This window comes from Tyto alba, unplaced genomic scaffold (assembly GCF_018691265.1).
Source record: "Tyto alba isolate M040663 unplaced genomic scaffold, T.alba_DEE_v4.0 Super-Scaffold_13, whole genome shotgun sequence".
Classification (NCBI taxonomy): domain Eukaryota; kingdom Metazoa; phylum Chordata; class Aves; order Strigiformes; family Tytonidae; genus Tyto; species Tyto alba.
In genome coordinates, this window is record NW_024881275.1 from 40,785,734 (window position 1) to 40,804,031 (window position 18,298).

An 18,298-nucleotide genomic window follows, 5' to 3' on the forward strand; every position below is an offset into this window, starting at 1 on the left:
GACTGTGATTGACAGATTAGAGAGAAAAAGATAGGCATCATATTTCAGATTATGAGTTTGTTTAGCCCAGTGTGAGGCTACTCTGTAAACATAAAACACACAAGTTAAATGACCTGCAATACAAAGAATTAAAGGAATAAAGGGTTTATGTTTAATCAAAGAGAGGCAAATCATTCTGACTTGGGGGAAGGGCATTATAAAGGGCTGAAGTAAAAAATCGGGAATTTCTGTTTTTAATACACATACATATTCATGGTTTGTTTATACTGCGTCTCAAAATCAGGACGTCTTATAATCTGGCACAACAGCTCTTGTAATTTGTTACCCTTACTCTTGACATGTATCATATCATCGTGCCAGAGACTGAACTCGACTCACAAGGGGATCACTTTTCGATATCTAAAATGAGTTCACATTTCCAAATATTCACTCCCCCTCACTGAACAGGTCACATAGAAGATCTGAGAGAAGAGATACACAGTACCCTTGTCATATGCTGTATCACATCTATAAAAGTTGCCTCCTGTCAAAAATATAGTGAATTTATATTAATGTTACTGTAGAAAAATATTTAGTACTTTCAATCAGGTTTGTATATTTACCTTTCAGGGAAAATATCAAATAAAACACTCAATTTCTTGTTCCACCATGAATTAAAATTTGTCAAGAGTGCTGTCTTTTAAAGTAATAGTTACAATAGGCCATAAAATTGCTGCTCATCATAGGCCTCCTGTTGTGCACAGATGATCAAGGCAAGTTCTACTACTGGCATTCAAGGCAATAGGACTGTGGTATAAAGATTTGATGGAGGAAAATAACAGGATTTGTCAAGACCGGTATTGCCTGAACTATTACTATCCACCAACTGAGAAGGACTGGTTTAAAGCTAGGTGCTCCTGATGTCACCCATAACTTCTGCCTGTACAGGGCAGAACTTCAGTAACACGCGCACAAATGGATTAGAGGTTTTAGCAAAGTTTCCAAAGGCCAGGTGTACAGGAAAACCTAAAAAAACCCCCAAACCACTCACAAATCATAAACCACCAAAAACCCCACTGTCCTGGTTTTGGCTGGAGGAGCGTTCATTCTCTTCCTAGTAGCTGGTACAGTGCTGTATTTTGGATTTAGTATGAGAGTAATGTTGGTAACACACTGACTGTTTTAGTTGTTTCAAAGTGGGATTTATCCTAGGTCAAAGATTTTCAGTTTCCCATGCTCTGCCAGCAAGGAGGTGCACAAAAAGCTGGGAGGGAGCACGGCCGGGACAGCTGACCCAAACTAGCCAAAGGGATATTCCATACTATCAGACGTCATGCTCAGTATAGAAACCAGGGGGAGTTGGCCAGGATCGCTGCTCGGGGACTGGCCACTGAGTGGTGAGCAATTGCACTGTGCTTCAGTTGCCTTTTCTTGGGTTCTGTTTCTCTCTCTTTTTTAAATCTTCCTTTTCATTACTATAATTATTATTAACTTTTCTTTTATTTCAATTATTAAACTGTTCCCACAAGTTCTACTTTCTTTTGGATTTTCCTTCCCATCTCACTGGGCAGGCAGGGAGCAGTGAGCGAGTGGTTGCATGGTGCTTGGTTGCCAGCTGGCGCTAAACCATGACACCCACACCTGCACATCCATACCCTGCCTGCTGAAGCCAAGAAGCAAAAGCATGTCAGGGACAACTTCACTGCTGCCTCAGGCCCCTGCCTGGAGGGAGTCATCCTGTGCCCACATCATGGCAGAGGGGCACAGGCGCTGTATCCATGCTCTGAACAAACAGTTTCATTCACTGACCAAAGGTTTATCTGCAAATAACCCACCTTTCCAGCACATAAAATCATTGTTTGCACTTCACCTGCGTCTAAAGATCAGCACCCCTGGTATATCAGAAAATACCCATCAAAGAGAGACTTCACTAAAACACAAGAGGGATGTAAAAACTTTTCCCACACGCTAAGAGAATGTAATAAATAGTATCAGTAAAGAAGGGGAGTCTAGTGTTAAAAAGTCAAAACCTAACAGGCAGGGGAATTTGTGTAAATAGTCATAGCTCAGTTGAAGTCAATGGACCTATGACAATTTACACTCACCGGGGATATGGCCCATGAACTTTGCTACCAGATGCTCTTTGAGTGTAACATGAGACCCCAAAAGCAAGACTCCCTTACATCTAGCATACCACTTAGATAAATATTAACAAACAGCATTTATTTCTGTGCTTTTTATCTGAAAAGTAGTACATAACAGAATCCCTAACTAAATGTACTTAAAGTCACATTTACAGAACAGAGCAATTGTCCTGTGCTTGATTTGAAGTTATCTGCTAGTTCCTAAAAAAGTACATTGTGAATTGAAACTCCAGATTCCATGTCTAAGATCAGTAAAAAATAACAGTTGATCTTTATTGTACTGATTATATTGAATGATGAGTTTGTTAATGTTATTCATAGGATTTGAGACACCATTTTAAGTCAGGTAATAGATAAAGCAATTCACTGAAATGTCATTAGTAAAACCAGCTGCAAATGGACTTAAGCATTTGTGACAAACTAGACAAAAGTAAGTTGTAAACAACAAACTTATTTTAGCCTGCTGCAATTATTTCCACAACAGATTATAAAATCAGTATTTTTAAACACAAAACTCAGGTTCCAAAGTCTATCTCTAAAACTTAGTCCAAACTTTTAAACATACATTCCAAAGTTACCATGAACAGAGTATGTTTTTAACGAAACATATTTAAAAAGCATTTAATGCAAGAAAGGGGAAGGACATCAATAGGGTTTAAGCATATGCTTTCACAGAATCATGAACCAAATTGTCGGCATTGCCTTAAGTGGGTGTCAGCACTCCTCGCTGAGCTATGTCCTTGCTAAAAGATACCACATTCAATTATATAAGCGGATAAAATCATTGGAAAATGGTATTGCCTTCCTTACTTTCATAGAAATATCTTCCATCACTCCTATAACAACAGAAACACACTGTCCTCAGTTTTGAAGATGTAGGAAAGAGCCAAACATACAAAATGGTGGCAAGATGCTCATTAGATAACACTACATGCTGCTGTGGTTTGACAGTATCACAGACATTCACATATTTATTATTGCTTTACATATTTGGAAAAGGTTCCAGTGTACCAAAAAATGTTTATGTCCCCAAGTACAGTAACCAGATACAGAAGTGTAGATGCGGGTGGCAGGATGGCTCTTACTACAGCAACCTGGGTAAAACAGCCAAAGCAGCAGAGCTAAACAAAGACAACTACATGCTGAATTTCTGCAAGGAACAGGATTGTCCCTGAAGGGATAACCAGCCATAATCCTCTGATTACCACATATAACTTCAAACAGATGATCTAATATTACTTCTACCTACAAACTCTCTCTTTCAATTTATTCAAATGACACTTTTGTAAATTCTCCCTCTGCTTTCATAGGTGTCAGCATGTTGGGATAAAATCTTGAAATCAGATGAGCTAGCTGTCAATCCAAGTAAGGCTACACGTGTGTTTTGCTGAGTGTCAGGTATTTTTAACAGAAACATCTCTTAAGGGTTACTGAAGTTACTGGGTTACTGAAAAATTGAGAAAAAAAACTTCAGAAAATTAATTTCAACATATGGCAACGCGGACCTGGCCATGTAGCATTCCTGTTTCTCACTCACCAAATAAATCATTATGAGTCTCCCTCACCAGATGTTTTTTTAAGGTACGTTATCCCTCTCAGTGTGTTACGAATTGTCTCCCTCTGACATCGCCATGGAAAACCAGCAGGGCCAATGAGCCCTCTGAAGAGCCTCTAAAAAGCATCAACCCATTCCCCCACCACCAGAACAAAGCAAAATTCTTCTCTGCTGTTATCCTTCCTCCTCCTGCCATGCCACCTTGAGAAAGTACACACAGGTCAGCTCCAAAAAGGTTTTGCAAGAGTCCACCACATGAAAATGTCATTACAGCTGCTGTCGTATCCAGGTAGCAAGAAAAAGAGTGGGGGGCACCCCGGGCAGCCCAGAGGGGCCCTCAGCAGTGGGGCTGCCAGTGCCTGGGGGTCAGTGGAGGGGGCGGCGGGGTCCCTGCAGCTGTTGTGCTGTGCCGAAGGAGGGATGTGGCTGAGGGGGCGAAGCTAAGAGCCCGTGTTGGCAGCCTGAGGGGATGGGAAGGGGTGAAGGGCAGCTTTGGTGGCTGTGATGCCATGGCGGGGAAGGGCAGCGGGGAAGGATATTGGGCCTTACCAAGGGGACCGATCTGGGTTTTGGGAGCAGGTGAGAGAAGGGAAGCCCACCTCCCACCGGGCTGCTCCAACCTTGTCTCGTGCTACCCTCACCCCACTCCATAACAGCCACCATGGATAAGCATGATACAATAAATTCCTTAAAAAAAAAAAAAAAAAATCCTTTAAGTTTTCAGGTAGATATTCACGCATTGTGATTTCCCTACACAGGCAGATTTTATGCACAAATAGAAATCTTGTATTAATGCTCAGTTCATTAAAGTGCATTGATGGAATTTTATACATATGCCAGGAAGACAGGTAGGAGGTAGAAAATCTTGAGAGAAAAGAAGACTAAGAAAGCATGGTCAAAAATAGCCAGTTGTATAAATCCAAAGAGAAGGGGAAGTTACAATAAAGACAATAAAATAATTGAAAAAACTAAAAACAAACAACAAACCAATGAAATCCCATGCAAGTGTCTCAAGCTTTCTATTTTGGGTTTTTTCATGAATGATGGGAAATACAAGTTGTCTGCAAAGTAGACAACTTTTTGGTAGAGGTTAAGAAGTTAAGACAATTTTATAAAAAACAAAATAAAACAAAACAAAAAAACAATTAAAATCTATTACTAATTAAAAACTGTTCCAGAATTAAAAATGTCTTAACTGGCCATGCCATTAAAAATGTGATAATTTATGAAAGTATCTGACCATATGAAAAAATTAAAATAACTGTACTGGCATAATTTTTTTCTTCTTTCTTCTTTTTTTTTTTTTTGAAATAGTAAGGGTGGCTTTTCTATTTCAGCTAACACAGAGATTATACATCTGATAGCAGAGCACTTTGTAAAAGAGCCAGAAATTATCATAGCATCAACTATAAGTTGATTACATAATTATATGTACATGCAAGTGTTCATCTTCAAAGACTTTCAAAGAACATTTTTATTAAAACTACAGAAACATTAACTATTTATAATCATATAATACTGAAGTGTCAGTTTCACAGTAATTTTTCCAGTCTTAAGGAAAAATTAGCATATTCCATTTATCAGAAAACCCCAACATCAACTAAATTACTTCTTTAAACGCATCTAAGGAATGATATTAAACAATTGTTAGCTTCTCTGTTACTTTTTATGGGTAGAATATGAACTACTTATTCTAGGCAATGTTGCAGAAAGTTATAGTTTATTAATACTTCCTAATGTTATAGTCTGTTTTCATAGCTGCTCTTAACTTTGTAGAACTTATCTGAACTGAAACTTTTCACAGTACAAAGCTAATTTTTTAATTATTTTTTTTTTTTAAATTTATTACAAAAAAAGAAAAAAGGTTAAGGTGTTTCAAAAAATGAGGGCAGAGCAAATTATAATTTTTCTCTTTAGGAAAAAAAAAAAACAACAAACAAACAAACAAAAAAAACCCACAAAAAAACCCCACAGAAACCAAAACCACTACCAGCAAAAGAAGCAAACAGTTGATTGTGATGCTATCGTGTTGCCTTGCTGGAACATACCTATTGCTGTTCCCATGAAACACTTTCCAAATTTGTCCAGCCTTTACGTCATTTACATCTTCATGTGCTCAGCCCAGCCTACAGGAGTGTAGCTGATACATTCTTCAAATACCTCATCTACAGCAAGCTTTGCAGCCTTGTGTGAGAAAATAAAACTCCTTGGCACCCTTGTCAGGGCAAGTGTCTAAGGTTAATTGAGGCAATGGTACAAGTAGTTTGCCAAGGGCCCAGGAGGACGGGGGCTATGAAAGTGGGTAGAGGAGGCAGGTCAGGGATGCATAAAGGGGCCACTACCAGGAGAGCACACTGTCCTCCAAAATCTGGAGAAAACCTAGTATTTTTTTGTGTCTCACCATTTCTTTCTGTCAATAGATGAGTAAGTATGTATCTTCTCTTTTGGGCTGGTCTGTACAGAGGACAGCGGTCTATTAATAGCGCTATCCACTTATCAGCTGGCTCCAGTGACCGAGGTCTGAGTAGTATGGCTAAGGAATCCAGAACTCATGAAATAATTCTAGTGTGTCATCATAATTCCACATAATAGGATTGGTGACTTTTTCCAAATTAGGAAAATTAGCTTTTTCTGCACAGGGAATCCTATGCTAGTTTCAGTCAAAGCCTCTGGAATTCTCAGGAACTAAAAATAAACAGACACGGGAAGAGGGTAGAAATTAATCACTTTTGGCTCTGCAGCTACATTTTGTTGGGGCTGGAGACACAGCACCCTGAACCACCCAAAATTTCTGGGAGACTTGGATATCCGTCCAGCCCACATGTAATCCCAAATGAAAATTTCCCCTTACTCTTCTTCCTTTGGACATAAAACCACTTGCTGCATGTTTATCAGACCTTATTTCCATAGACTCCTCTTTTTTTTCCCTATGTATAATCAACTATGCCCTGAATGTCAGATATTTTCATTTAAATCTTCCCAAAATGTAACAGCGCATACTGCATTGTATCTCAGGCAAAGCAAAATTGCTCACATTCCGAAGTCAGAGTTAAATATATTATATATTATATATATATATATATATATATATATATATTTTCAGATGCCACACACATGATGCTATTCAAACATTATTATCTTGATAGGCTGTAAGCAGCAGTTGTACCAGCACCACAGCCTAACCTAATCGAGCTTAACATTAATAAACCCTTCAAAAATCAAAACATGTAGAAAACTCAATTAGGAAATCAAATGCTTCTCCAAGTTTAGCATTTCAGCATTTAGTTATTAAGGTTTGAAAACTAAGATCCTGTATTTACTGACATATCTGTCAGTCTGAATGACAGAAAATTTAATAGTATAGTGATCATCCATTGCACATTCTTGATGGAGTGCCTGAGTCTTGGAACTGTTGATTTTATAATACTTTTTTACTTTTCTCTCTTCTCCTCAATCTAATGCTGATATAAAAAATATGCAGCTAAACTTCGTTACCCACTGAGGTTGTCTTTTCCACACTAATTACCAAACACAGTATGAACATGCTACCTTGCAGCTACCAACATGGTAAATATCACCAGGGCAGTTCAGAGTCAAAAAGCAGCTACCGTTTTGGCATTGTTAACACAGCGCACCCACAACCCTTTGCTCAAAATTTCAGATTCCTGTGTAATTTAGCAGATCTTACAGTTAATAGTGCCTCTTGCCTGTCAGTGCCTTAAAAAGAGACATTTGGACAATACCCTTCATAACAGGCTTTAACTTTTGGTCAGCCCGGGAGTGGTCAGGCAGTTGGACTAGATGATCACTGTAGGTCCCTGCCAACTGAACTATTCTGTTCTGTTCTATTTGATTTGATTCAATTCGATTCTGATTCTGTTCTACCCTGTCCTATATAACCCTAAGTAAATGTCTGTGAAAGCTGCTGAATTGAAGGAAACCAGAAAGCCAAAATCTTCTGGAGGCTGCTGCACCCTTGGGAACTTTTGTTGTACCTCCCACTGGCAATGCTTTCTCTTGCAGGCCTTTGGCGAGCATCCCTTCATGGGCTTGTGACAGTTGTGCTCTGGGTTGTGGCCACTCAGGTCTTGAAGACCTCCAGGCTCAGCAATCCTACAACCTCTCTGGGCAACCTACTCCAGTGTTTCATGGTCCTCACACGGGTTTGGGTTTTTCTTCCTTATCTCCAGCCTGATCCCCTCTAGCTTCAGGAGATGCCACCGTCTCTCACCCTCCCACCAGGCAGTGCTGGGAAGAGCCTGTCCCCATCCCCTTGGTGCCTTCCCCAAAGGCACTGGCGTGTGCTGTGAGGTGCCCCAGCGCCTCCTCTGCTCCGTGCTGAACCAGCCCCAGACCCACAGACCCTCCTTGCCTCCCCTGAGACCCTCTGGTTTGTCAGCCTACCTCCTGCCCTGGACCCCAAAGAGGAAAAGTGCCTGGACGACACCTGATGGGTGCTGAGCAGGATGGTATCACCCTTGTGCCTTCTGTCTACAGGAGAAAGACAGGAGAAAACGCACAAAAGCGAGCCAAGTGCTGCCTGTGACTCTCCGTGGGAGGCATCGCAGGAGCCCAGAGGGCCGACCAGCATTGCTGGGGCGTGGGGAGAGCCCGTGGGACTTTGTCCTGCAGCCTCCCAGGGAGGCACGAGGCGTTACCGAGTGAACCCTCTTGCCATACGCGCCTGGAGATGTCTGCCACGGCCAGAGTGACCTGATGGGGCCCCGGGAAGACAGGGCTGAGACCTTGGTGATGGGTGTGAAACACCAATGTCGAGCACAAGAGAAGAGATTGGGGGACAGAGTGGACAGAGGTGCTGCAGTAACACCACACTTGTGTTGGGGCTGCAGTGCTACTGGGGCAAGTGCCATGGGTAAGCATGGTCTGTCATGACATTCCAAAGGAATAGACTGAGATGTCTCCAAGCATGATGTCACCAGAGATGGCTTGTAACGTCTCTGAGCAATTGATTGTGACCAGGCATCCTTCGCTGCTTAAATTCAGGCACCGAGCCTCTCCCAGCTGGCTTGAGCCCACACTCCAGCTGAGCGAGGTCATGAGCTTGGAGTGCTGAGCAGGGCCTTTGGCACTGGTGTCGTGCTCAGAGAGTTGTCCCTTGCAGCTCTCTGTGTCCGACACCAGAGCCATTGAAGGATTTTCCCCAGCCCTGCCAGGTTCAGGCAGCGGGGCACCCAGGACACGCGCGAGCAGCAGCAGAGGTGAGCTGGGCAGGGACACCTCACCCTGGGGAGCCGGGAGGGTTTCCTTCCTGAGGGACCTGGGCATCTCTTCCAGCCCTCCCCTGGCCAGACCCTCACCGTGGCCTCTCTTCCTTTTCTAGTGTGACACCCGCTGCTGCAGCGCCAGTGAGAGGGAGCAGCTCAACATCCCCAGCTCCCCCTAGCCCACCGCAGAGGGTGGTAAGCATGGTCAGAGAGCTGGAGGACCACTGTCCCATCTGCCCGGACAGCTGGGAGGAGGCCAGCTACGTGATGCCATGCCTCCACCAGTTCTGCTACCCATGCATCCTGCGGTGGGCTGACAGCAAGCCCGAGTGCCCCCTCTGTAAGAGGAGGATCACCTCCATCCTGCACTCGGTGTCTGCGGAAGATGACTACAAGGAGCATGTCATCACACCATCCATGACACTTTCAGTCATTGTCCACCAGGCTGGAGCAGCGTCCAGACACCGAGCTGCCCAAGACCTCCATTGCCCTGGAGTACCCCAATGGCAGGCTGCAGAAAGGGTGCCCAGGCTTCCTGTGGGCGGCCTCCAGTCCCCGAACTGGATGAACGCTTTCTGGAGCCAGCCAGTGCTCTTCCAGATCCTGCAGTCCTGGCTCCATCAGGAGCTAGAGATGATCTTTGGCAACCAGGGGATGGGTACAGAGGTGCCGGGCCAGATGGTGGGGGGTCTCCCTCCAAAACCGCACAGTGACATTTGTGCAGCAGCGTGCACATATTGCTGTGCAGTGGTCCAGAAGGGAGGCCCACCATCCGCGGGGCTGGCAGGGCACCCATGCTGCTGGGGGACAGGAGAGCAGCCCCGTGGGTGCCCCCAGCTCTGCTGCCTCCCAAGAAGGGTCTCTCACCCCGGGCCCAGCCCCTTCTGGCAGCTCTAAAAGATCCAACACAGATGAGCTCCCCAGCACCTCATCGGCTGCTGTTGGTGGGGGCCCCAGCAGTCACTCCTCTGCTCCTGTTGCCATCCCCATGGAGCAAGAAGAGTCCCAGGAGAATCCAGGGGAGGCTGTTCCCAGGCCCTCCACTTCCAGCCATGGCAGCAAACGCTCCCCTGGGGGGCCATGGCAACTCCCAAAGAGGAGAACCAGCAGCTCCAAGGCCTCTCCAGCCAACAAGAGGCCAAAGAGGCCAGCACCAGATCGGTGATGCTGGAGGGTTCCTCAGGGGATGGCCAAACCAGGACTGGGCCATCTGCTGGAACATGCACCAGCCCTCAAGGGCTCCCAGTCTCCCAGATACAAATTATTCAAATAAAACAATGCATGAAAACTACAGAAAAAGTCTCAGCGTTACTAACAGTGCAGGTGGTGTTGATTGTCCTTATATGCTTCATTGACGGGAGGGATGGGATGTTAACATAGACGGGTTGTTATACATGTCTCAAGTACTATTTTGTTGTTCCTCCCAAATGCAAGTGCTGCCTAGCTCCAGGACTGTATCTCTACAGCTGGTCCTGGGGCAGATGTTTCCAGCCAGGGTGTCTCCAGGGCCAGACTGTGCCCCATCGCTCATCCTCCCAGCCCTGTCCTCCTCTTCGCCACACCCCCTGCCCCACGTCCCAGGGCTCTTCCCTCCTTCCAGCCTGCGCTGGTGCAGCCTCGCTACAGCAGTGTCCCAAATCCCTCCTTCCATGCAGAGTCATTGCTTGGTGCTGCTCTCTGCCTCACCGTAAGGCCATACACTGACAAGACTGGAGCCCCAAGAAGTACAACAAGGGGAAGTGCAAAATCCTGCACCTGAGCAAGGACACTGCCAGGCACCAGCACATGTGGCGGGCTGCCCAGCTGGAAATCAGACAGGGAAAGGTGACCGTGCTGCTGCCCTCGAACACAGGCTTCCAGATCCAGCCTTGGTGCTGGCATTTCTCCTCTGCTTGGAAAGGACCCATCTTTGGGAGCTGCTCAGCAGATGGGCTCTGGGTTTCTCTAGTTTGGAGAGAAGGCCAAGGGGTGACCTCATTGCTCTCTGCAGTTTCCTGAGGAGGGGAAGTTGAGAGGGAGCTGCTGAGCTCTTTTCCCTGGGATCCAGTGACCAGACGTGTGGGGATGGGTCAAAGCTGCATCAAGGTAGATTCAGACTTGACATTACAAAGCCTTTCTTTACCAAGAGGGTGGTCAAATGCTGGAAAAGGCTCCTAGAGGTGGCTGATGCCCCCTCCCCCCCCATATGGAGAATGCCCTTCATAACAGGCTCTAACTTTTGGTCTGTTCTGAAGTGATCAGGCAGTTGGACTAGACGATCATTGTAGATAAACTGGAACTATTCTATTCTACTCTATTACTTTGTCCCTCTACTCATTGTTTTGCAACCTGCAACTACTTTAGTGGCATTAGGCAGGTGAAAATAGTATTTTCAAGGCATTTTTGCAAAACTGAGTGAGATCAGTACTTCTGTATGCAGGTCAGTGCTGAGAGTGTCCCACTAAAGAAATCATTTCCTAACTTAAAGAAAAGCATGATGAGGCAGAGGTAAACATGCTTTCTGTCCTTCAAATTGAGCTGCTAGAAAAACTTGTGAGGGGCAGGGGAAGTATGTGTATGTGTGTGCACACATATGTACAAAAGCAAAGTTTCTGTGATGAATATCAAATACTGTTTGTGTCCCACAAAGTAATCTTTTGACTCTTCTGTGTTATTATCAGATTGAGCAAAATGAGAAATGGAGCACTTATGATTGACAATTTCTGAGGAGCATGAGAGAGACTGCTGATGATACGTGCTTCTTGCAACTTTATTTTTATAGTAGCGTTACCTCAAACACTTTGGATTTTAGATGTAACAGAGCAATACCAATTTAAAAGAGCAGAATTCCTTACTACAATTTTTTCTCATTTTTTAATATCAATGCCTTCTGTCACTCTTAATGTTATTTAGTTTTGAATGAAAATGTTCAAATTTTATCAGTTCTTACCATCTGTTTCATGTTTTCTCAAGTACACTAAACTAGCTGCATCTATAGGTTTTTTTGCCTGTTTTAAACTGAAAGAGACCAAAATAATACAAAAGTAGGGAAAAAATAACCATAAAGCCATAAAGATTGAAAGGATGATTTATGATGTGGTGTTACAACATTATCTCATTTTGTTAAATTACCTACTTTTCATTAGAATAGTGTTCCTTTAACTTTATGCCTAACTACAACATTCACCCTTTCCTCGTATGCACTTAGAGGCTATTCAGCATCCTAAGGAACTCTAATTAAACTCAATGTGGCATCAAATACTGACAGGAAGTCTCAGGGACATATAACTGTCCTTTTGTAGGACATACAATAAATACTTTGAAAGCCATTTAAGCTACTGAACGAAGGAGAGAAGGAGGAAGTAAAATCAAAACAAACTAAAGATCACTGGTTATATCAGGGATGTCCAACAGCTGCAGTAGCTACTTGCCAAAAGCCCAAGGGTCATTACCACTTTGAATATCAATTTACATATATCCTTAAACTGATTAACAAGTGTCTTATTTCACTTGCAACTTCTTTGGTAGTTTAATACTAATTGTTTCTCTGAGCTGCCCAAGCCTATGCACCTGCTGCTGATTTGAAATTTGCAGGAAGAGGGCATGTTGAGGTCATATATTTACAACGTCAGAACTGTATTTGGCTCTTAACCATACACTTCACAGCTCAGAGTTGCACCTTACAGTTTGCCTGATAGATAGCTGGCTAGCTATCAAAAACCTAACCGCTGCTCTGTAGAGTAGGAAGCAGGCACTCCTAGCACACAAGCTGTGGGCAAATTCTCCTCTACAGAAACCATCAACTTCCTTTGATATCCACCTACAAGCTAAATTTCTGAATTTTGGACAGTAGAACTCTTAGGAAAGAAAGTGTTTCTGTGCTTTGGTGTACTGCATACTGTAGCCCCATATATAAATGCAAAGTGGTAAGCATTATGTTCATTAGCTACTAGATTGAACCCATTTAAAAGTATCTTGACAGTATTGCTAATCACAAGTGGGAAGGTCCTTCCTCACATTTAACCCTACATTAGCTTAACTGTAAGAGTAGACAGAAATGTAACCAATCGCTTTTTCTTCCTAAGGTATTTGGAAACCTTGCCCAACAGCTGGCAAGTCCCATAGAGCTGCTTTATTGTCTTTGCAACCAGGCTCTCTCAGTAAAGCAGTGCAAAGAAGCTGCACTATACCGTAAGTCTCGAGGGCATTTGATTACACAGTAGCACAAAGAAAGTAAATCTTTCCTGGAGGTCTATTTTTAATCACCTTTGCATATGCTTGGCTTCCCTTTGGTTTTGGGGGTTTCTGAAAAACATGGATTAGTAAACATAACAGACTGAAACATACTACTATCCCTTTTTTCTATATTCTCTGTCAGCTTCTTTCTTTTGTTCTTCCCTTCCTTTGAAGGAAAGGAAAAAACTATCTCTTGCAATAGTTTCCCCAGATAACAAGTTGCAGGAATACAGACACTTATGTCTACTTTAATATCCTGTGTGTATTAGTTTAAATACACATCTAGCTTTTAAAATTAGTCAATTTTGTAAGCATATATTGAATGTCCATTTCTATCACTAGATAATATAAAATGCATTAGATCTTTTATCATTTATTTACTAGTGATTAGAAAATATTTAAGTGGAAGATTAAACCTGAAGAAATAAAGTAATGTGGGAGGAAGCTGGGATCTTGTGCGGTGCAAAGCAATCCAAACCAGTACTTCTGCTGCTCCTTAAATCTGCCTTGAATTACACATATTCTGGATTTTTTGTGAGAAAAATTATATTTTCTGAAACTTGAAAGTAAGATTAGGATAAAAATTTTGCAGTTTCCGTTACAAGACAATTGGTCAGCTGCTTCTGAGTGTACTCTACAGCTCTGGACAGACCAGAGTACACTTTTAAGTTATATGTTATTTGTGACATGGTATTTGTATGAGCCCTACTAGGCTCCATCCTACATATCTAGAGTAAAAACAATCACTATACCAAAAAATTACACTTTAAAACAGATGAGAGAGAAACAAATATGTAAAATGGTTCAGTGCAGACTTGGTTTTAGTTCCCTCCTTCCTCTACAAATTTCCTGTCTCTGTCTGAGTGACTGTCAAATGACATTTAAACCGATGGACCCAGAAGCAGATTGGAGATTGTGGATCAAAATTCCCTGAAAGGAGCCCCAACCCCACACCAGGGTGAAATACAGCTTCCCCCCCAACCTTGAAAGAAAAAAGGAAACTGACACACAGGGGCTAGGAGGGAATTGCAGCATGTTCCAGCCAGATCCCCAAATTGGATTGTCAGGGAGCCAGGAAATCTGCCAAGGCAAACACATGCTTTTTAAAGTAGACCAGCTCGAGATAATCTGTGCCTCAGCTCCTCACTCATAAAATAAGAATAACATTCCATGCTTTATGAGAAGAGAAGGTACCCTAAATATTTTTAAATTATCTGATCCCATAATAGAGGAAGGCAAAAAATTCCTCATTCATAAAATAACATTCCATGCTTTATGAGAAGAGAAGGTACCCTAAACATTTTTAAATTATCTGATCCCATAATAGAGGAAGGCAAAAAATTCCCAAGATCAACCATCTCCATTTGATGTACACAACATGGAGAGTCAAAGGTTAAACAACTTGCTGCAATCACACACGGAGACAGGAGCATAGCCAGAAACTGAATCCAGACCTCTAAAATTATAGTCCAGTGTTTTAATCACAAAATCCTTCTTCTTCCTTGATTAAAACAGGAAACCAGAAGACAAAGTATGTGCTTATTCTGTAACTTCAACATGTTACCACAAATATCTTAGAAAAATATATATAGTTCAAATATGGTCATCTCAGCCAAATGTATATTTTGATGAAACAAAAGGCATGCGTGTCATTCTGGAGAAGGCCCATCACTGAACACCTGGTCCTTGTGGGCCTGAATAAACAGTGTAAATTCTGGGTAGAGACAACTTTGTATTGGTTATAAAAACATCTGTTTATGTGAATTTTAAAATAATCTTGTATAATTTACAAGATTAAAAATATTATCAGTGGCTGAACTGCACCGAGACTAAAGAGTATTTGCCACACCACCTGAGGAAAGGAGGATATGAGTGGTGCTGCTGTTTGATGGTAAGGAAAGTGTTCTTCCTTTTTAACGTGATGTTGGGTACCTTTGGTTTGCCAGACACATCCAGATTACAAATCTACTTGCCCCTGCAGCTACCGACTTTTACCTGGAAGACCACAGCCATGGGCAGGGAGGTGGCATCAGGGTGAAACACTCTGATGACCCACTCCTTTCCACCCTCTTTCCCAAGGCCCCATATTCCTTTTTCCACCTTAGGATTACACAGAGATTTGTCACATGATGAAAACATACCTGGTCCCATCATAAAGCTGTATGAGTGCCTGTCACACCATGCAGAAGGTCCCCTTTAGGATCACAGAAGAGATGTGCTTTGGCTATGTGATAAAATCCATGGGATATGCAGACCCATGGAGAATAAATTGCCCACCCCAGCCTCAGGGTTCCTCACCAGAGTTTTAACTCAGACATGTTACTACTTTTTAAAGACATTCTGTTTTCCATTGTTTGAAAGAACTGTTTTTTTCTTAACTACAATTGTTTCATCTCTTTTCTTCAATGGACTGAATATTAAAATTTTTACCGTTGTCCCAAACTACCTGAAGAAAATAAGGCATGAGAACATGCAAATTTATTCTGAATACCTCAAAAATTGTTCCCCAAAGTAATGACAATTTCTACTTTATAATTGTGTGTCTTCTCACCTATTTATGCTTCTGAGGGTCTAGCATGCAGGCATCAGTGACTGAAAACTCAGAACTGATCGTAGTCAGAGTTTGATAAAACAGGGACTTCTCAAAGTTTCCTAGAAAGCCCAGTTCTCCTGTGCAGGGCTCTGTAAGGAGACAGTCACCTCCTGGCATCCCTGAGCAGACTGCAGAAAGGTCATGTGGGGAAAAGTGCAGAACTGGCAACAGAGCCTGTTCTGTTCACCTACACTTGGGAAGATCTGAGTTTATAGCTACTTCTTTCTGCCTGTACGCTGTTGTGCCTTCCTTGCTTCTGCTAAAGTCTAATCAGATTTTCCAGAAGCCCTTAGAGCCAACAAACTGAGAGATATCTTCCATCCCGTGTTCCCTTCAAGGTGGCACCACTGCAGTCACAGCCTTAAAGAGAAATCTAAACAGCTTCAATCCAGGAATTTCCCCAACGAGTAAAATTCCATCTAATTGTTCAATTCAAGAGAAAAATACATTAGCCAAGAGAGCATGTAGTGTTTCAGAATGATGTTACCTTGTAAGAGCAACACCTCCAGATGGGAAGGCAACTGTTGCTGCCCTCCTACTCTTAGACTCCAAGAGGTTAACATCCATTCCTTAATTTTAAATCACGCTAAAAAAAACATTCTCCAATAACTGCTAGCTGTTTATTTTACTTCCACACACTTGTACCTTTCTGAATGGACAGGATGTCTCTCTTTAGAGGGCAAAACCTAATAATGTTAATGATTCAAAAGATAATAGCATTACGCAGTGAGAGAAAGGATTCAACCCACTGGCATGTCCTCTAGTAGCACAGTCCTTTGGACAGCAAAGGCTGATCAGAAACTAGTTTTTTTACTGTTTTGATTTTATTTCCTTTGTAAATTAATTTGTACTAGTTATTAATACTTTATATAATTTTAATACCTTTGATCAATAAAGTAATTTGGTTAGATTATTCCATTTCTACAGAAGAATCCCTAGTAATTTTTACAGTTGCGGCCTTTAACACAAAATAAAGACCTCTCCACCCTCTCAAAAAAATCCATATTAGTTTAAGACTGTATTTGATTGAAAATTTTTAATTTTAGATTTTCATGGAAATGTCTCAACTTCACTAACCTATGTTCAAGGCCCATTTTTGTACCAGCAAGTCTGACTACATAATGTACATTTGATCTCTGGCAATCTTTAATTTTAGATAATTTTTAGAAATACACAGCAGAACACGTGGACTGCATAAAAATACCTTACTAGATGGTATCTACATAGGTAATGTCTTTTAGCCCTTAATAATTCATTAGGTATACTTTTAAACCAAGTTACAATGGTTTTAGGTTTCAGTGCTTCCACTGAAGCGTGTCTTTTTCGAAGCGTTAATGCCAGGAGAAAAATCTCTCAGGTGGCTTAACACTAGACTGTGCTGTGCAGCCAGCAAACAGAAAGAGCTCTTTGTTCTATGCAGGCTCCTTCCAAGCAGTTAGGTATTTCTTTAGCCTTTTTCCCCTTTCTTATTTTCTGGCTTACAAATTGACCTGCACAATTTTATACAAAATATTCAGTAAAACAATCATAATCAGTTTCTGAAAAGAAAAAAAATAATACTGCCAAATTATGGCATTTTATTTCAAGGACGAGGTAGAAGGCATGGAGCAGAGGAACATGGGAACAACTGTGAGGCATAAGAATAAAAAAAAAAGAAAGACAGTATCAAAAGGAGGGACAAGAGCTTAGGTGGGCAAAACCTGGTTAAGTAAGAAAGAGAAAAAAAATTGAAACAGAAGCAGACATGAAATGAGGCAAAGATCTGTAATCCCTTAAAGCTCCTGGACCTCATAAGATAAGTCCCTCACGACTTCTCACTAGACCTTTGACCTGAGCTTGTTTTTCTCAAGTTTCATCTTTCTCTTCAATCTAGTGAATATTTAAAAAAAAAAAAAATCTAACAGCAGCCTACTCTTCACTACCTTTTAATGGCAGGTCCAAGACAATGATAGCACACTACTGCTTCCAGGTCCACAGCTTATACCATTGGTACAAGGCTGATTTAGAGGTGTCACAATCCAAATGACAGGATTTTTTATGTGACACATAGTAATTTTTTTTCACTTTATCAATTGGAATTTTTAAATCTATGTTAATATTTGTAAAATATTAATAAGTTAATACGCAGTACTGGAGAAGACTTGGGGAAATACTGAGGAAACCAAAAGATGTAAGATTAATTATTTGCTCAATAACAAAAAATTAATCAATGTAAAATATAGTTCCAAGCTTTTCACCTTGTGCTCAGAGCTTACTACTCTTCAGCTGCATTTGACAACTGTTCTTTGAACTTTAGTTCAGTGCTTCACTCTGCATAGTTCAGTTTGTTATCTGTTGTACCAGTCTCTGCCTTCTGATCTCACAAAAGATCAGACAGCTTACTGGTATCTCACTATTTTTCTCCTTTGTAGAACAGGTGCAGAACAGTTTTCTGAAGTGCTGTAAGATCTGCAGTAGGATTTCACTGGTTAAAGAAATTATTACATTTTTTTGTACTCTGTTGCGAACACCTGTTTTTAATCTTCAATAGTTAGCAATCAATTTTTTTAAAAAATATGAAATCTTGTTAAATCCCTATAATGTTAAA

General features: G+C 41.8%; 1 protein-coding gene across 1 annotated transcript in view; it reads right to left on the minus strand.

Moving 5' to 3' along the window:
* The window catches only part of ROR2 (receptor tyrosine kinase like orphan receptor 2), a 156,927-nt gene that overhangs the window by 17,760 nt on the left and 120,869 nt on the right, over positions 1 to 18,298 (minus strand). The gene's annotated exons all lie outside the window — the stretch shown is intronic.